Source organism: Saccopteryx leptura, chromosome 6 (genome assembly GCF_036850995.1).
Source record: "Saccopteryx leptura isolate mSacLep1 chromosome 6, mSacLep1_pri_phased_curated, whole genome shotgun sequence".
Taxonomy (NCBI): Eukaryota; Metazoa; Chordata; class Mammalia; order Chiroptera; family Emballonuridae; genus Saccopteryx; species Saccopteryx leptura.
The window spans coordinates 55,289,392-55,307,023 of record NC_089508.1 but is presented as its reverse complement, the minus strand read 5'-3'; positions in this window follow the sequence as shown (position 1 = coordinate 55,307,023).

The window sequence follows — 17,632 nt, the reverse complement described above, 5'->3', positions numbered from 1 at the left end:
GATGAGCAGGGAGGTTGGCCAGGCAGGAATTGAGGCTGGAGTTCAGATGAGAAGTCTGGCCTGGTGGGAGGTGTAAATTTGGCAGTAGTTGGACATGGATGGTTCTGAATCCAAGGGAGAGGGAGACTGTCCAGGACAAGCAAGAACAGTGGAAAGGAAGTTTGGGCTGTACTCAGAGGAAACTTGGGCAGAGTGAAGGAGGCAGAGGAGTGATCGTAGTTGGAAGAGTCATGAGAATGTGATGCTGATGGAGTTGTGTGAAAGCCAGCACCACAGCTAAGAGAGGCAACCATTGAGGGTCATGGAGGCGCCCTAGTGATACTAGTGGGGGTGGGGAGTATATCAGAGGCGTGATGGGACTGCATCTCAGTGGGTTGAGAAATAACAAAAAATGAGGAAGCAGATAAAGTTGTGGGCCCTTCTTTCACAAAGTTTGGCCAGGAGGAAGAGGCGGGGGTGGCCTATTCGTGTCCTCAAGAGAGAGCAGGTGATGGAGCACAAATGAAAACATAAATAACTGTGGTTCAATGTTAAGTAGGGAGGGCAAATAAGGGGGCTCAGGGGAGTGAAGCATACTCAGTATGTTCCCTAGGTCCTTTAGCCATCAACAAGCCTGCCTACTTTGGCTACTCTAGACTATTTATCTCCAAGGAATCTCTCTGTCCCTATAGATGGTAACACAACATTCTGGAAAATGCTCAGCTTTTTGGGTTAGCAAATTGAGATTTGAAACTCTACCTGGCTACTTTCTAGTGATAACTATGGGTAAATTTATTAACCTTGCTCAGCCTCAGTTTTCTCATCTGGAAAAAAATGTCTTTGCAAGTAAATATGGTACTCGCCTCCTGCCACAACCACATAAAAATTACAACTAAACTACAAAACTACCATCATTCAGAACTGCCTGAGATCTGGCTGAATGGAAGTCCTACAACAGGGAATTAAAGAAGAAGCCAGCCGGACCAATGGTGGTGCAGTGGATAGAGTATAGACCCAGGATGCTGAGGGCCCTGGTTCGAAACCCCAAGGTCATCAGCTAGAGTGCTGGATCATTGGCTTGAGTACACACTTGGCAGCTTGAGTGTGGGGTTGCCAGCTTGAGCATGGGATCATTGACATCATCCCAATGTTGTTGGCTTGAGCCCAAAGGTTGCAGGTTTGAGCCCAAAGTCACTGGCTTGAAAAAGGGATCGTTGGCTTGACTTGAGCCCCCCAGTAAAGGCACATATGAGAAATAATCAATATAACAACTAAAGTGAAGCAACTAGGAGTTGATGCTTTTCACCTCTTTCCTGTCTCTCTCTCTCTCTCAAAGAAGAAGAAGAAGAAGAAGAAGAAGAAGAAGAAGAAGAAGAAGAAGAAGAAGCCACATCAAGATTGATAGGAGGAGTGGAGACACAGAATGAGCTGGCCTAACATCCACATATGGTAGATAGAAATCTCAGCTGCAGAGGTTCCCCCTAAAGAGTGAAGGGTTCCAGCCCATACCAGGACCCCCCAGCCTAGGGTTCCAGTATGAGGAAGAAAAGTCCTCAACCTCTGGCTGTAAAAACCAGCAGGGATTAAGGTTGAGGGAGTTGGAGGGCTCTCGGAGTCCCAGGCAGTTCCTCTTAAAGGGCATGTGCACAGACTTAATTGGACTCACTCCCTCTGAGATCCCATACTGGGGTAGCACTTGAAAGACACCAGACGCATATGAGAAGGAACTGAACTGTCTGATATTAGAATGAGAGCTGTGGGCAGCTTTCTCCTAGACAGCATAGGGAATATAGTCAATAATATTCTAATAACTATGCATGATGTCAGAAGGGTTTGAGATTTATCAGGATGATCTCTTAGTAAGTTATGTGCTATCTAGGCACTGGAGTATACACCGGAAACTAATATAATAATGTATGTCAACTGTAATTGAAAATAAAAAAAATTAAAAGAAAGAAAGAAAGAAAGAAGTTAATCAAGAAAAAAAATAAACCCAAAAGTTATTCTCTGGGGCATTTGAGATCTTGCACCCTGGCATAATTCTTCAGTTTGGCTCAGAGAAACTCTTACAAAATATCTCTACCAATTTGGACAATTTATTTTTAGAGAGAAGCAGGGAGAGATAGAGAGGCAGGAAGATCAAGCTGCTCCTGCAAGTGCCCTGACTGGGGAATCGAACCAGCAACCTCCATGCTCCAGGATGATGCTCCAACCAACTGAGCTATCTGGTCAGGGCTTAATTTTTATTGATTTATAGAGAGATGAGGGAGAGGGAAGGGAAGCATTTGTTGTTCCACTCAATCATGCATTTTTTGTTTGCTTCCCGTGTGTGCCCTGCCCAGGGATAAAACTCATAACCTTGTTGTTTCAGCATGATGCTGTTAACCAACTGAACTACCTGGCCAGGGCCTGAACATTTCTTACGTCAACACCATTTCTTTCTCTTCCTCCAAAGGAAGAGAAAATAAAATCTGGGCCCAAGTATAATTCTTTCTTGTCTTTTGTCAATATCTCCCCTGCCCACCCTTCTTTCTATGAAAACCTCTTTACTTTGTACAACTCCTTGGAGCACCCTTACTTGCTAGATGGGATGCTGCCTGATTCATGAATTGCTTAATAAAGCCAATTAGATATTTAAAAAAAAAGTCTTTGCAGGGATTAAAAGAAATAACATTATGATGTAATTAATGCCACTGAACTGTACACTTAAAATGGTTAAAATGGCTAATTTTATATCATACATATTTTACCACAGTTGTAATAAAATTAATGATATACCAAAAAAGCATCAAACTGGCCTGACCAGGCAGTGGTGCAGTGGATAGAGCATCGGACTGGGATGCAGAGGACCCAGGTTCGAGACCCTGAGGTCGCCAGCTTGGGTGCAGGCTCATCTGGTTTGAGGAAAAGCCCACCAGCTTGAACCCAAGGTCGCTGGCTCCAGCAAGGGGTTACTCGGTCTGCTGAAGGCCCGCGGTCAAGGCACGTATGAGAAAGCAATCAATGAACAACTAAGGTGTCTCAACAAAAAACTAATGATTGATGCTTCTCATCTCTCTCCATTCCTGTCTGTCTGTCCCTGTCTATCCCTCTCTCTGACTCACTCTCTATCTCTGTAAAAAAATAAATAAATAAATAAAAATAAAAAATAAAAAGCATCAAACTGTATACTTTAAATGGTGCATGGTATGGTATGTATGGAGTCACATCTCGACAGAGCTGTTTAAAAAACACGAACAGCCATATTGAGCTAGTGCCTGTGAAATGTTGTTTAGAAATTATGCCAAGTTACTGCCAAAGTTCATTTTTATTTGTTGGTATACAGGCAGTCCCCAGGTTACGAATGAGGTAGGTTCTGTAGGTTTGTTCTCAAGTTGGATTTGTATGTAAGTTGGAACAGGTCCATTTACTTAGATAGATGTTTGTCTTAACATAGTATTTATTTTTACCTTTTTGTGCGTATAAATACTTAAACATTTTCAAACCCACAGAACTTATCTCATTTGTAACCTGGGGATTGCCTGTCTACTAATCTCTATGCACACAGTTTACCAGTTAATTTTCACCCTAAATGTTGCAATTAAAGGACCAAGACCTCCAGGCAATTACTGGAAGAGAGGCAAAGAGCGAGCACCTTGTCGGGTTCCTGGATCCTGGGTCTGGTCTTATTTTCAAAGGTTGTTAGACTCCATGTTCCAGCTCTGGAGAATCCAAACTCCAGCTCCAGACATTTGAAAGGCTGATTAATAAACAGGGTGGTAAATTGATTCATTAACCAACGGGGACACACCAAGAATCTTGGGGCAGGATCCACCCCTCACTGGGCATCTGGCAAGCGGAGAGGAAAAACACAGGGTGCTCTGTGTTTATCAGCGACCTCTTCCTGACAATAACCACAACCAGGTTTTTCATTGGCCTGGTTGAATTTATTATGGCATGAAAACCGATGACTTACAACAGCTAGTAATTGAAAAATAAGTAAAAAAATAGTAAAAAAAAGTGAATTAGAAATATTTGATTCTTTTCTAATTTGGACTCTGCTAAGGCTAACTCTATGTTCATTTTTGTGAAACATAATGGATACGCACTTAAAGTTTTCCTACTGTGCCTGTTAGGAAAACAGCAGTCCCCACCGCTCCTGTTTCTCACTCCCCAGATGAAACACTTGAACTCTTTAACTGGATGCTGGGTTCTTTTTTTGTTTTTGTTTTTCTATCTACCTCTTCTTGCTATTTTACAGATGACAAAACAGCTGTAGACAGCCTAGATGAGGGCCCCAATTTTGAGTACACAGTTCAGTGGCTTAAGCGCATTCATATGGTTGTGCAACTCTCACCACCACCCAATCTTCAAAACTTCTTCATCTCCCATACTGAAACTCTGTACCCATTAAACAGTAGCTGCCCATTCTCCTCTCTTCTGCCCCTGATAACCTCTTCTACTTCCTTTTCCGCTGTGAGTTTGACAATTCTTGGCACCTCATATAAGTGCAACCATGCAACAGTCATCCCTTTGTGTCTAGCTTATTTCAGTTAGCATGTTTTCAAGGTTCACCAGTGTTACAGCATGTACAGTAAGTCCTAAGTTAATGTCCTCAATAGCTTCTTGGAAACTGCGACTTTATGAAAAAACAAAATAAAACACAAAAGAACGTATAGCAAAACCAATGTTACCATAGGCTGAATAATATCTTTAGTCACATGAACATCACCAAAGTTCTAAATAAAGACCCAAAAACACTTTTAATACTAAAAATTGAAATAAACATGGCACATATACACTATGGAATACTACTCAGCCATAAGAAATGATGACATCGGATCATTTATAGCAAAATGGTGGGATTTTGATAACATTATATGGAGTGAAATAAGTAAATCAGAAAAAAACAGGAACTGCATTATTCCATACATAGATGGGACATAAAAGTGAGACCAAGAGACATTGATAAGAGTGTGGTGGTTATGGGGGGATGGGGGAGAGGGAGAGGGAAGGGGGGAGGGGGAGGGGCACAAAGAGAACTAGATAGAAGGTGACAGAGGACAATCTGACTTTGGTTGATGGGTATGCAACATAATTGAATGACAAGATAACCTAGACATGTTATCTTTGAATATATGTATCTTGATTTACTGATGTCACCCCATTAAAAATAAATAAATAAATAAAATTATAAATTAAAAAAAAAGAGAAAAAAAAGAGAAATAAACATGAGTTATATATACATTTAAGAAAGGTTAATAAAAACAAGTAAGATAAATTTTTTCAGACCTGCTTATGCCAATTTGGGGTTGCAGGTGGCCAAAGCCTATCCAGGCAGCTCTGGGTGTAAGGTAGGAACCCGCCCTGGACAGAATGCCCTTCCATCACCAGGTGCACTTACACACATACCCATCCTCACTAAGACTGGGACAATTTAGACATGCCAGTCCTCCTATGTGCACATCTTTGAGATGTGGAGGAAACCCAGGCAGACATAGGGAGAATGTGCAGACTCCACACAGACAATGTCCCTGGCCAGGAATCAATTTTTTTTTCTCATCAATGACATAAAGAAAGGATGTTGAACAAAGCAACCAAAAAGAGGACCTGCTCTACTAGAATTTCATTCTTTTTTTAGGCTGAATATTATTACATTGTATCTATAAACAACATTGTGTTTATTCATTCATCTCTTGGTGGACATTTGGATTACTTCTACCTTTTGGCTATTGTAAATAATGATGCTATAAATATGGGTGTACAAATACCTGTTTGAGTTTCTGCTTTCAATTCCTGTGGGTATATCCCTAGAAGTGGAATTGCTGGATCACATGGTAATTATATGTTTAATTTTTTTTGAAGAACCTACCTCTTCACTCTGGCAACAATTCTCTGGCAGAGCCAAGGCAGATGCTAAGACAACTGTCACCATAAATAAGACAGGGCACTTGGTAACTTGCCCATGCTTTCAACACTAAAGGGTAGAGCTGGGATTTGAACCCAGGTCCTCTTGTGCTAAGTTCAGGCTTTTCTCCATCATGCTGTGTTCATTATTGTATTGGCCTTCTTCAACCAAAAGTACCTAACCAGGAGTCTCAAATACATGTTTGTTTGTTTTTTTCCCTCCAGAGCAGGTAGAAGACCTTTAATTTATGCAGGCCACCACTCTTTGTTTGCCATCATTATTAGAATTTGCCATTGGATTAGGACCAATCAAGGTATTAGGGCCTAAATGATTTTGGTGATCTTGGCCCTAAAGATTGTAGGTAAATTCCCAAAGCCATAGCCTCTGAGCTCTTTCACTAAACGGCTAGAATCTGCTCAGACCCCTCCCGCCTTCCCTCTGAGACTCTGGAACTTTTTACTGCTGCTGGTGCCTACCCTCCTCTTCCAGAAGGGAGCTCCCCACTCTCCCACACCCCACCTTGGAGTCAGGCCTCACAGTAGCAGGGATTTCCATGCTCCCAGCCTGAGCTGCTGTCCAGATGCTGAGAGGAGCCTCCGCTGCCTCCTGAAATACCACGGGAGCTGTCCAGCCTGGGAGCCAGGCAGAGCCCAGGACCCAGAGCCTCTGAGACAAGCTAGCATAGCCAGGAGGGCCCTTAGAAGTCACACACATGTACAGAGGTGAAAACTGAGGCCCAGAGTGGGTTGGCTGAGGGCCAGGCCATGTAGCACAACATCAGAGACAGAGCAAGTCTTCCACCTCTGAGTCCAGTGCTTTTGCCATATCACCATACTGTGGGCTTCTACCCGTACACTATATATTATATGCTCACAGACTAGTATCTATTGGATGCATACATGTCACTGATGGCGACACTCACATATACAGTTCTTTATGAGTTGTTTTCATCATTATCTGATTTAACCACACTGTTATTAGCTATGGTTGCACTGTCACCATTATTTTCATTTTCCAAATGCAGAAAACAAGGCACAGAGACATGCCTAGGGGACTGGAGCCAGTAGCAAACAGAATGGGTGAGGGATGGCTGGCCAGAAGAGGAGATCTCTGAGCTGGATTGGGAAGAAGGGGCTCACTGGGGGAGGAGGGAGGGAAAGGAAGAGCACTGTAGGAGGCACAAAGGCCTGGATTGATGGAAGAGAGAATGGGGAATAGACAGAGACCAGCATGGCAGGAGCATGAGGGTAAGGTCCAAGAAGTGGGCAAGGTGTGGACTGAGGACTGCCTGACACAGCCAGCCTCAGGTCTCTCTTCGAGGGAAGATATCCAGTAGCCCTGAGGCTGTGGACAATTTGTACCTCCACCCAAAGTAGCTGGAAGCAGAATTTTCCTGAAGTCTTCCCTGAGGGTGTTACTGAAGGGGTGTGACTTATCCCTCCAACTATTCTGTGAATTCCCCGAAATAAGAATGATATCAATCCTTTTGGAGTCTCCTTCCTTCCCACCCAAGGGCCTAATTATGGGCTGTAGCACCATGTCTTCTGTGATAAAGGCTCAAGGTCCTGGCTGCTGAAGCACAGCTAGCCTTGGGGCGCACCTGCTTTCCTGCATGTATGGCTGGGGTAGTGGAGGAAGGATGGTTGATGGAAGGCCTGGGACAGAGGTCATGCTGCTGTGCTGAACTTGCCTTCAGATGGGTTAGGACAAAGGAATGAAAGGAATTTATGTTTATTGAACATTTATTGGGCACTTGATTCGACTTCAAACCCTTTAGTTTTATTGTATATTTTATATTTATTTTTAAGTGACAGGAGGGGAGATAGACAGACTCCTGCATGTGACTAGACCGGGATCCACCCAGCAACCCCCATCCGGGGCTGATGATTGAATCAACTGAGCTATTTTTAGCACCTGAGGTTGACACTTGACCAACCAAGCTATCCTCAGCTTCCAGGGCAGTCACTTTAACCAAATGAGCCACTGGCTGCATGAGGGAAAGGAGAGAAGAAGAGGGAGGGGGAGAAAAGCAGATGATTGCTTCTCCTGCATGCCCTGACCAAGAATCAAACCTGGGATGTCCATATGGCTGGTCAATGCTCTATCCACTAAGCCATACAGCCAGGACCTCAAACCCTTTAAATATGTATGCTGTTTTATTTAATCCTGTGAACCTGTGGTTTTCAACCGCCAGTCCCCAGACTGATGTCAGTCTGCCAGAAATTTTGTACCTGTCCAAGAAAGAATTAACCACCCTGATGTTGTATGAAGATTATAGAGTCTAGAATCATTGGGTCTATAATCTTTATACTGCTTTAAACAACATTTATTTTGCAATTGCTTCCCACAGGCTGCTCCCTGTAGCAAATCTACAGTAGACCAGGAAGTCAGAGGGGGCGCCCCTAAAGGGAGGCTTTGGCTCACAGCCCCCCTTAGCCTTGCTGACGTTTTGAACTGCAAGGCAGTCTTGAATCTCCCATGCAGCCTTCCTTCCTTCCCTCTTTTTAACATAGCCACACCACCTTAAATATTGATATCTCTCCCAGCCTCCGGGTTTTTGCACAGAGGCATTTACCTAATGAACATTTGCATATCTACCTGTCCAGTTGTCAGCTTTTCGGGAGACCAGGGCTCTGCATAGCCACACAGCCACATAGCTGGTGCCTGGCTGGCTGGGCTCAGGCCAACCCATGCTCACTCCTCTGCGTCATGTGCCACCTGCCATGACACAAGTGTCCAGGACAAATATGGAACTGGCTGCTCATTATTTTTTTTTTCTCTGTGAATTTATTTCAGGACTTTCTATTCTGTTTCAATGACCTACATGTCTATTCTTTCACCAATACCACACAGTCTTATCTACTATAGCTTTATAATAAGTCTTTTTTTAAAATGGAATTTATTGGGGTGATATTAGTTAATTATACAGCAGGGGTCCCCAAACTACGGCCCCTCGGGCCACATGCGGCCCCCTGAGGCCATTTATCCGGCCCCCACTGCACTTCCGGAAGGGGCACCTCTTTCATTGGTGGTCGGTGAGAGGAGCATAGTTCCCATTGAAATACTGGTCAGTTTGTTGATTTAAATTTACTTGTTCTTTATTTTAAATATTGTATTTGTTCTCATTTTGTTTTTTAACTTTAAAATAAGATATGTGCAGTGTGCATAGGGATTTGTTCATAGTTTTCTTTATAGTCTGGCCCTCCAACGGTCTGAGGGACAGTGAACTGGCCCCCTGTGTAAAAAGTTTGGGGACCCCTGTTATACAGGTTTCTGGTGCAGTTCTATAATGTATCATCTATATACTGCAGGGTGTGTTCATCACCCCAAGTCCTCACTGCCTGGTTTTCCTCAACCATGTACGTGACAGAGCTCCTTAGCGCTCCTCCCTTCTGCAGTGCACTCGCTTCCTTGTGTGCCTGCCCACCTGCTGCTTCTCGCTGTCCCCAGGACTCCAGTGGAGAAGAAAACCTGTGCGGGTTTATTTTCCTCTCAGAATGAATTTCCAAGACTGTTTTGCACCCGCCTCTCAATTTCAGATCTTATTTTTCCCAAGGTCTAAACAAGTCCTTCTACAGGGAGCTTTGCACAGTTTTTGTAACCACAAAATTAACAAAATCTAAAGTAATTCTACAGATGGTGCCAGTGCCCCTACAAAGAAGAAAGGACGAGTTCCCTGAAGCACTGTATAAACAGACTCTTTCCACAAATTAAATCAACATTTTACATTCATCCTTTTCTAAAAGGATCCTGAATCTATGGCTTATCCTCCCATTTTCCACAGCCCCAGGCTGTACAGAGTGGGTGCTGGGTAAATATTTTTAGTGTGAAAAAAAAAATGATGATCCTTAATGAAGTTGTTTTATAAATTCAGATTTTCTCATAACCTGTTTCTGGAAAGTAGATTATAATGTTAGCTGTCAGACTAGTAAAAGAATATAATAAGAGACTATGGAGCCCATCCCTCAAATCTAATTAGTTCTAAATAGCCCTGGCTGCTGTCTTAAGGCTCTAAGAAAAGGAAATGAACATGCTTGTTTTTAAAGACTGCTGTGTTAGGAGGTGGGAGGATACCTGAACTAGATATAGTCTGTACCTGGGTGTCCTGACATCAACCTTCATGGGTTGTAGGCCCTTATCTACTGAAAGTATCATGAAGACCTTTTTGCAGAGCTGCCTATTTTGCCTTTAGTCAGATGACATCAGCCCTTGATCACTCAAATTATTATAGACTGCCTAGGAATTCAGCTGTGGCCTAGAAGAAACAGGGGTCATGGAAGAGCTGGATGTTATAAGAAGGCTGATAAACCAGAAAGGAGAAGACACCAGGCCTTAGTAACAAATTCCCAGAATTATATCCTAGGGTTTCAAAATGCATACACCCAAGGCCTGTGTTGCCTCGGTCCCTAGCTTTCTTTTTAAAGTCCTACTTATCTTTTAAAGCCCATCTCAGGTTTCACTTCCATGAAGTCTTCTGTGGCTACCCTATTCCACACTGATCTCTAGACCCATCTCTAGATTCTCAGAGGGCTTAGAGGCTGTTCTGGACAACATTGCACTTATTGTATTAAATCCTACCTTTTAAAGCTATGTTCATGTAACATTTGCCTCTGCAACTCAGTCACAAGTTCTTCTTCTTTTTTTTTTTTCAGAGACAGAGAGAAAGTCAGAGAGAGGGATAGACAGGGACAGACAGACAGGAACAGAGAGATGAGAAGCATCAATCATTAGTTTTTTGTTGCGCATTGCGACACCTTAGTTGTTCATTGATTGCTTTCCCATATGTGCCTTGACCGCAGGCCTTCAGCAGACCGAGTAACCCCTTGCTGGAGCCAGTGACCTTGGGTCCAAGCTGGTGAGCTTTTGCTCAAACCAGATGAGAACGCACTCAAGCTGGCAACCTTGGGGTCTCGAACCTGGATCCTCGGCATCCCAGTCCGAGGCTCTATCCACTGCGCCACTGCCTGGTCAGGCCAATCACAAGTTCTTAAAGGGCAATAGTTAGAACCATTGTGTTCTCCTCAATTCCAGGCACACAGTAAATAAATACTGGTTGGCATGGATACTTACAACACATTCAATAAATGACCATTGATATGGCATCCATTAGATGCTCAATAAATGCCTGTTGGTTTCGTTTACATAAGGTGCTCAATAAATGCCTGCTAGTTTGGTACACAATAGGAATGCAATAAATGATCAGCTTGATCTAATAACGTTTTCTGGGTCTCCTCTTTGTTGGGATTAGCTAAGCTGATTGAGGCACCTGCCAACCCAGTGGGAAACTGGGTTGGGTTCTGAAAGACAACTAGGACAGGAGAGCTCCCCAAGGCAGGCCAAAGTGGGGAGCTGATTCAAGAAGCTAAGCTCTTGAGTGGGACTCAGAGTCAAGGCCTGGAGAGCCCAGATACAAATGTCAGGTCTCAAGAGGCACTTTCCAATAAGTTCAACAACACTTTCTCAGGGAAACCTTCCTGACTTCACCATCCAATGCAGCCACCCCCTGCCCAATTGCTCTCTGGTGCACTATCCTAGTTTAGTTACTTCTTAGCCTTCACACTACTTGGTATTATCATGATCACTATGATTTCCCCCCACACCCAATACCCTCCCCACCTCCCCACTAGAATATAAACCCTAATGAGATTTCTTTGTTCATGACTTGTCATGTTCACCAATATGGCTCCATGGCTAAAAGAGTGCCATATAGTAACATATATGTTGAATAAATGGATGAATGAACTGAGAAAAGTCAAAAGAAAGGAAGTCAAGAGGAAGCAGATTGAGATAGATCTGGATGAGAACTAGCAAAGGTCTGGCCTTTGGCTATAATTGCCCATGAGCCTGTATTGGTTTTCCACTTTCCTTTGTGGGACTGCAGGTGCTAGAAATGATGGTGTTTGGTTATTTTAAAGGAACAGATCAGATGAAGGAAGAGAGAGCCTATTCCTTTAGCATTTGTTTTATTCTCTAACAAGGTTATAAAATGGCTTCTCTGTTTTATTCTTGGAGAGCCCTATTGGATTCTAGTGGATAATATGAATGCATATAGTGGAGAAAACAAAGCACAGTATACTAATTTTATTATAAAACTAATAAATTTGTATTATTATTCTGCATATATTCACTCCCTTCCCATTCCTAGTGTGGTTGCATTTACTTCCCTGCCCCACTGATGTTGGATTTGGCCATGTGACTTGCTTTAGCCAATGAAAAGCTATTGAGATAACATAAGCAGAGACTTTACATGTGCTTATACAGTTTGACTTGTGTCTAGGGCTCTGGTGATCTGGAAGGAGAAGCAAGTCCTAGATAACTGTTATCCCTTCAGCCAAAGTACCAAAATGAAGACACATGGAACAGACCTGAGCCTGAATGCAGTGAGGAACCAGGCCTAATAGACCTGCAGCCTGAGAGTACACCCAACCTAGATCAGTCAAATTGCAGTTGACCCACAAATATATAAGTTTGCGAATAAATCCTTGTGTATAAGCCACTTTGTTTGGGGCTAGTCTCTTATACAGCATTACTGTGGCAATAGCTGATAAATATATAGTATATATGCTCACTGTAAAAAAAAAAGAAAAGAAAATAGGGATAAATAGAAAGGAAAAATATGACATCAATGATCCCATCACCAAGAATAAACACTAATAGCATTGTGATGTATAGTTTTCAGCTATTTTTCTATATTTTGTAGTAATGGGAGCATACTGTTCACATCTTTTTGTAACCTGTTTTTTCAAACCGGTATAGCATGAACATCTTTTTAAGGCCTTAGCATTTCAGGATTGCCTCATTGTCCTCCCACCAACCCTCCAAGGCAGGCTCCGGAGGCATCCTGATTTGCCCAAAGTCACACTTCTGGGAACCAGCAGAGCCCTGTGTGACTCCAAGTTCAGTGCTCTTTGTACCGGGCAGATTCTCTCTTGGGGCCTCATTAGCATTTTTGGCATCTGGCAAGGTCAGATCTTTCCCCAACAAGAACAAAACGAAACCTTTATCTTATCTGGAAGGAGAACACGAGTGTTAGGTTCCCCTGATTCACATGATCCCAAGAGCTGTGACAAAGCATCGCTGCCAACCTCCTATCGAGGCCTCCTGGGGGATTGTCCTTTCCTCCTTGGAGAGAGCCAGGCAAGGGCAGGTGGTCGGGAAGTATTTCTGATGAAGCCCTCAGCGGGCCAACTGGTTTCCAATTTCATCTGGGGGAGAAACAAAGCTCTCCGGTGTTCTTGTCAGCAGGAACAGAGCAGAGGGCAGCTCCAATTCCCATAGAAGAGCCAGCCTAGGAGCTGCTGGCACAAACCCGGGAAATCCAGGAAGAGAGGCTGCATTCCAGACTCCAATAGCTTCAGCTAGAAAACCATGACAGATGGAGAAAGGAGCACAGAATGACCGGACCAGAAGCCACAGTCATTCACCTTAACCTAGGGCCAGGACTCAGAAGTAGAAAGCCTACTTCCTACTAGGGCTATAGCTTCAGTTTTCTCCTCTGTCAAATGGTCATGGAACCATTTGTGCTCCAAGTCTGTTGTGAGAACGATGAAACAGTGAGTGGGAAAGGGTTGTGGAACTCCAGGGTTGCTCACCCTCAGAATCCTGGAGGGCAATGTCCTCCAGACAAGCAGAGAAGACAGGGCACGTTGATCTTCACTCTCCAGGGCATCAGGGGAAAAGGAGCCTGAATGTGTGGAGCTCCAGAGAAAGGCAGACCCTACAGATTTCCTCAAAGTTTGTAGAAAGTAGGTCCCAGTCACAGCTTCTCCTGTGATCAGGATTTTCTCTGGAGAAAGCTCTGTGTTTGTAGTTTTCTTTTTCTTTTTCCCTTTTTTCCAAGTGAGAGGAGAGGAGATAGTGCGAGAGACTCCCACATGCGCCCTCACCAGGATCCACCTGGCAACCCCTACCCCCCCATCTGGGCTGATGCTGGGAATCAACCAAGCTATCTTTAGCACAGACTGACCCAGCTATCCTCAGCCCCTGGGGTCAATGCTCAAATGCAAGAGGGGTAGAGGGAGAGAAGGGGGAGAGGAAGGGAGAGAGAAGCAGATGGTCACTTCTCCTGTGTGCCCTGACTGAGAATCAAACTTGGAATATCCATACGCTGGGCTGATGCTCTATCCACTGAGCAAACCATCCAGGGCCTGTAGTTTCCTTCTGAAGTTGATATTCTAGTCTTAGCTGGTGAAAAGGGAAGAAAGGAAGTAGAGTCGGAAAGAAGGACAGGCAGAAAGAAGGACAGAAGGCGGGAAAGAAAGAAAGAAGGAAGGAAAGAAGAAAGAAAGAAAGAAAGAAAGAAAGAAAGAAAGAAAGAAAGAAAGAGAAAGAAAGAAAGAAAGAAAGAAAGAAAGAAAGAAAGAAAGAAAGAAAGAAAGAAAGAAAGAAAGAAAAAAAGAAAGAAAGAAAAGAAGGAAGGAAGGAAGGAAGGAAGGAAGGAAGGAAGGAAGGAAGGAAGGAAGGAAGGAAGGAAGGAAGGAAGGAAAAGGAAGAAAAAACACTGGGTGGACTGGAGGCAAGTGTCTGAGACTACCAGATGCAGACACTCTGGACCCCACCCCCGGTAACCAGAAGACTTGGTTCAAGCTCAAACATGGTGGAGAAAACCCTGAGCCCAATGTTTCTGATGACAATGCCAGTAAGCTCCTGGGTGGGTGAGGGGCATCGCTCGGGATTTTTAGCTGAAGGAATTTTTTCCTGCCTCTTCCTTTTAAATACAGACTCAATATAGAGTGAGGAAGATATGGGAAATCTAAAGACAGAGGGGATGCAGGGAGAGTGCTTTGAAGTTAGAGAAAACTGAATTGAAAATTTGAAATTCCAGTTGTGTGACTTTGTCTCAGTTTCCTCATCTGTAAAACAGAGAAAATACTTTTTAAAAAAAATTTACCAATTCTCTCACAGTGTCTGATCATAAGTACTGCCAAGTTTGCTCAGAGAATTAGTGGCAGAGATAGGACTAGAGCCCAGGTCTCTGAACTCCATGCCCTGGTCCTGCTTCTCTGATCTCATTGGTCGCAGGCAGCAGGCAGTGCCCTAACCTCTGGCATTGAGGACAGCTGAAGGTTGAGTGCCCAGGGGAACTGCCAGGCACACCGTCCCTCCCTCAGGATTTAAGTCACCACAGCTGCTTCTCCTGAGGACCGAGGACAGCAGGTTCGCTTTCTCTCTGGGCCAGAAGCAGCTCTCCATGGTCAGGGATGGGCTCCCTGGGCTCAGCACTCCTGCTAGGCCCCAGGAAAGCTGAAGGGAATATTCCAAAGGAAGCCTGGGCTAGTGGCTGCTCTCCAGAACACCTGCTCCAGGGACCCAGATCACAACAGATCTGCCCTTAGAGTCAGCAGGGAAGAGAAGTCCTCCTTGGAGAGCTGCCCCTGAGGGGCCATAGGTCCTCACAGCACCCCTGGGGACGCTGAGCCTCAGCAAAACCTGAGAGTACAGTTGGGGAGACCCAAGTGATGGCTAGGGGGGGACACCCACATCCCAGATAAAATGTCTCCTTTAACCTCTTTCTCTACATAATTCTTTCATCTCTAAGTGTCACCACTGAAAGGCATTTCTTTCCTTCTTATATTTCCCCAACCACTTGAGAATGGAGATGCCCCTCTCTTTAGCACAATCTCCCACCTCCTGCCATAGAGCAGGGGTGCATGGCTTCAGAAAACGGGTTTAGAGTTGAAGGGAGAGAAACTGAGTTGGATTTGGGGGGGATTCTCAAAAGTACTTAAGAGTTTTATAGGACCAAAATGAGTAAGGAGAGGTTGGAAGATATTTGAGCTGCTCAATCTGTATTTGATCCACCTGCCAACAATGTAGGGTGCAGTACTTTAAAGAAAAAGAATGTATTGTTCAATAGAACCTGTTTCTCATTATAAATGAGATGTTCATTGGAAAATACATTAATGTATAAAAAGGAAATGAAGTTCTGCATATATAGTATATATATACATAATGTATGCATACATTTTTATTGGGGCATAAGGTATATACAATGCCATTGTTCATATTTCAGTATGCAGGCTTGCAGTCATTTGCTTAGTATAGATTTTTTCCTCCAAAATTATACATTTAGATATATTCCCTCATCTAAAGTGAGTTCTCCGTCAGCCATCCCAGGTTCTCAGTGATGTGCCTCCTGAGACAGAAACAGGAGGAAGCGAGGTTTTGCTGTGTAGGAGTCCAGGGTCCTTTGAGATGCTACACTCACTCAGACCCTTACAGGCTCGATGGGTTTGTGGCTGGAGGCTGAGTAGGGGGGCAAGGAAGTTCCTAGTTATTTGTCACTCAGTGCCAGGCCAGAGATGGCTAGCAGGTCACACCTGTGTCTCCACCTCCCCATTGCACCCAGTGCAGACACTGCTGGTTGATCCCAGCACTCTTTCTAACCAACTCACTCAACACAGAGCTCTAGGCAGACATGGCCAGTTATGGAAGTTGCCACCTGAGTTGCTAGACTCTCAATTTATTGCCTTTTTTGGTCCTTTCAACAGCCTGTTGTTCAGGTAGTGTTTCCCTTTTATGATGAGGAGGCAGAGGCTCAGAATGATTAGGTCACTTCCTCCAAAGCACTTAGTGATAAGTGGCAGAGCCAGAATTCAGTCTGTGGAAATCCAAAGCCCAAGCTCTCCCTCCCTCCTCAGGCCTGAAGGCTTCAAGAGGGACAATTTCCACTGAAACAGCCCCTGGGAGCTCCACTGTGCTTTTGCAGGACTCCCTGGCTTCCAATCCCATACCACTCAATTACCACCTGGCCTGGCCCTGGGAAATCGAGCCCCTTGAAGTCATGCTCCTCACAACACGGCTGGCAACAAGTCTCCCCATCCCCCACTCTCACCCCTACCATCAGCTCTTCTCCTGCTCTTCAAGGAACCTGTGCAGAGGCCACATACCATCTGGGGACAGGAGGGACAGACCAAGCCCTAGAGCTGCCACATACTTGTTTTGATCCTTGTCTGGCATGGGGCCAACCAACAAAAGAGGGTAGGGAAGTTGGCTCTTTAGAACTTTCCAGTGACACCTAGAGGGCAAAGCCTCAGCTTTAGGGGCAATTACCTAAACAAATAATTCAATTAAACCAACCTTCTGAGGCCCAACATCATCGCAGCCCATGACTGGTATGTGAGACAGAGAAAGGTTATACTTGGGTCCATATGTTGGAATCTTCTGGGAAAGAGGATATTGTTAACCTATATCAGTCATTTGCACCCTAGTATGAATGAGTTTCCCCCTATGCATTTTCCCAGAAGTTAAGGAGAAACCTTAAGCCCTAAGGCCTTATGGTAAGGAGGTACCGATCTGGGAGATTCAAACAGAAAGTAAGTTCAAACTCAGGTTTTCTGCTTGGTAGCTGAGTGAATTGAGGCCAATAATCTATATCTCTGAGTCTGTTTTCTCATCCCAAAAGTGGGGAAGTAACAAGTCCAAGGGTGTTGAGACCATGAACAGAGACACATGAGTGAAGATACCTGGCATGCAATAGACACTTAGTCATTAGGCTTGTTTGCTTGCCTGCCTGCCTGCCTTTCTTCCTTGCAGGACCTCAAGCAAAGCGAGGCTGCCCATATTATATCTGGCTCTGGGGCAAATCCAGAGAGTAGCCCCAGTGCACTGAGAGCCTCAGGCTGAGTTCTGAGTGGCCTGGCTAGTACTGAAGCTGAGCAGGGCTCCAGGTGGGTTATCTAGGACTGGCCTTGACCATTCTTGCTACAGAGTGACCTGTGGGAGGACATGCCCTGAACGTGGACTGACCTCAACATTGACATCAGC